The sequence below is a fragment of the Cuculus canorus genome, chromosome 3 (genome assembly GCF_017976375.1).
Source record: "Cuculus canorus isolate bCucCan1 chromosome 3, bCucCan1.pri, whole genome shotgun sequence".
NCBI classification, from domain to species: Eukaryota; Metazoa; Chordata; class Aves; order Cuculiformes; family Cuculidae; genus Cuculus; species Cuculus canorus.
The window spans coordinates 43,404,722-43,408,246 of NC_071403.1; positions in this window are offsets into that span (position 1 = coordinate 43,404,722).

Below are 3,525 nucleotides of genomic sequence, written 5' to 3' on the forward strand. Positions count from 1 at the left end.
GGGGATACATAGTGACAAAAGATGAGGAAAAACCCAAGGTACTAAACACCTTCTTCACCTGTCTTTAATAGTAAGACTAATTCTCTGGGTACCCTGCCCATTCAGCTAGAAGGTAGGGAGAGGGAAGAGAATGAAGCCCCCATAATCCAAAAGGAAATGGTAAATAACCTACTATTCCACCTAGACACACACAAGTCTATGGGGAAGGATGAGTTCCACCCAAAAGTGCTGAAGGAAATGGCAGAATTTCTCACCAAGCTACTTTCCAATATTTATCAGCATTCCTGGTTAACTGAGGAGGTCTCAGCTGAGTGGAGGTTACCAAATGTGATACCCATCTAAAAGAAGGCCCAGAAGGAGAGTCAGGGGAATTACAGACCTGTCAGTCTGACCTTGGTGCTGGAGAAAGTTATAGAGCAGATCCTCCTGTGTGCCATCATTTGACATTTACAGGATAACCAGATGATCAGGCCCATGGGTTTATGAAAGGTGGCTCCTAACTGACTAACCTAATCTCCTTCTGTGATGAAGTGACACAGCTAGTAGAAGAGGGAAAGGCTGTGGATGTTGTCTGCCTAGACTTTAGTAAAGCTTTTGACACATTTCCTGTAGCATTCTCTTGGAGAAACTGCCTGCTCAAAACTTGGAGGTGCATACTCTTCACTGGGTAGAAAACTGGCTGGATAACTGAGCCCAAAGAGTTAAATGTGGTTGATGGCAAGTGACAAGTGGTATTCTCCAGGGCTTAGTGTTGGGGATGGTTCTGCTTAATAACAGGACAAGGAGATCAAGAGAACCCTCAGAAAGTTTGCAGATGACACAAAGTTGGGCAGCAGTGTTGATCTGCTGTAGGGGAGGAATATTCTACAGAGGGATTAGGACAGGCTGAATCAATTGGCCAAGGACAATTTTATGAGCTTCAACAAGGCTAAGTGTCGGATCATGCACTTGGCCCACAGCAACACCATGCAACGATACATTTTAGAGGAGAGTGGCTGGAAAGCAGCTTGGTTGAAAAGGACCTGGGCTGTTGGTTGATATCCGGTTGAATATGAGCTAGCAGTGTACCCAGGTGGCCAAGAAAGCCAACAGCATCCTGGCTTGGATCAGAAACAGTGTGAACAGCAGGACTAGAGAAGTAATTTTCCCTCTGTGCTCAGCACTGGTGAGGCCATACTGTGAATACTCTGTCCAGTTTTGGGCCCCTCAGTACAAGAAAGACGCTGACATTCTGGAATGTGTCCAGAGAACGGCAATGAAGCTGGTGAAAGGCCTGGAGCATGTCTTATGACAAGTGGCTGAGGGAACCGGGGTTGTTTAGTCTAGCCTGAGGGGGTATCTTATTGTTCCCCACAACTTCCTGAAAGGAGGTTGTAGCAATGTGGGTGTCGGTCTCTTCTCCCAGGTAACAGGTGATAGGAAAAGAGGAAATGACCTCAAGTTGTGTCAGGGGAGGTTTAGATTGAATATTAGGAAAACTTTCTTCACCAAAAGGGTTGTCAAACGTTGGAACAGACTGCCCAGGGAAGTGGCTGAGTCACAATCCCTGGAAGTATTTAAAAGATGTGTTCATCCTAGGGACACAGTTTAGCGGAGAGCTTGGCAGTGTTAAGTGAAGAGGTGGACTTGATGATCTTAAAGTTTTTTTCCAACCCAATTGATCTGATTCTATTTGATCTCATTCCATTCTATCAGAGTCCCTAGACATGATTTTGACCACTTGATCTGACCCCGTGTTATTCATTAAAAAGTAAACAAAACATTCTTCAGAGAGCTGCTCTGTCTTCTTGTCATAGCATCAGTTTCATTCACCTTATTTTTAATCACTCTGAAGTCTGCATCATGTATTGCGTGTTCCTGGGCTCAGGAACCTTATGATATTGTTGATCTGCATAGAACCATGAACACTCTGTATCTATAAATAACAGAATTAATTATTACTAGTAAGTAATATATACTAGCTCATTTAAAATGAATCATGTTCTCCAGTCATCCTGGAGAACAAACAAAATAGGCAAAGCTACACAGCATCACTTTAAACTATTTCTTATATAATTATGATGAAATTGCATTAGGCTATGACTCATCCCTGCAAATGCAGGGTTCATTGAGGGTAATTAAAATAAGTCACTATCTCTTCAAGGCACATAGTGACTCATAGGCTGCTGCCCATAGCACAGTGCATCGAAGTCAGAGAGAAGCTCCTCTCTTACCACTGAAAAAAGCAATAGAAGCTTATTAGAGCAACAAACAGACTAAATCTGCCCTTTCCTTTCATCTGTTTAGCCAGCAGCTTTGGATTTTTTCCCTTTCCAAGAAGCTAAATCAACTACATATTAACTGTCTAACTAAGACTATAGGGAAAAAGAAAGGGGCTAAACACAATTGGGATATACCCAAATGTCATTTCCCTAAATAAGGGTTTGCAGGATTTCAGTAAAATTATGTTGTCTATGCATAGCAACACGGCAGTCATCTAATAAAAAAAATGCTAAGAGTAAGGTGCCATACTTATCATAGATGTGTGGATCCTTTCGTGACCGAAGTCAACTTCCAGCTGAGATTGATGTAAGAAAAGGAAATTAAGAGTGTCATGCTCCTTTGATACTACAGTAGAAATTGTAGCAATACAGGTAATGTCAGCCTCTGCACTCATGTGTATCTGTACAGTAGCTGACATGTTTATATTCTGAAATATTTCTAAAAAATGCACACTTTAGTGGAGTCAGGTCAGAATAATTCATATACTTATAAATGGAAGTTTGGTTGCCAAATTACTAAGCTACTGAAGAAAATAGGAACAAAAGACTAGAATTTAGCTGCAATGCTCTCCCACACTCCAGTACTAATGACAGCTTGTAAGTACACCTTTGTATATCTGTGCCATGGTTTTCTATGCCCTACAGTTGGTGTTCTGCGTTTTTTAGTACGCTTTGCTAAATGCATTTTATTTTTTATAAGTAAATCCTTTTCATGAGCTTTTCATGTCTTTAGATGTTGGAAAAGCTAGAAATCAAATAAATTTCTGATTGATATTCTTAACAGTGTTTCATAGAAGCAACTTGCTGTCCACATGATGTCTACTTAGGGAAAAGAATATGCTTTGCATGTATACATTAATCTAAAATCTACCAGTGCTGGGAAATTTATTTCTTGGGAATACATGATTAAGCTGATAGCGTGTTGAAAGAATGCTTGCTCATTTCTAACCTCTTTGCAATAACACAAATCATAACTGTAGGAATCTGTGAAAGTTCAGTGTTAATTAACTGGCTTCTTTTCCTTAAAGCTTATCATCCTTGCTAAAGCTTGCAAAAAGTTGTGCAATAACAATAATCAAGCACATGCGGAGTTTAACCTGTTTTATGAGCCAAAGCAGAATGCATTTTCTAAGGAAGCTGCCAGATACTGAAGGAGGTGCAGAGTTCATGATGACTAAGTCAGGTTAACTCAAACAGTGCTTTAAACACTTTCTTTCTCTTTCAGGCTTAACAAGCACATTCGAAGTATTGAGTGGTTGTTTAA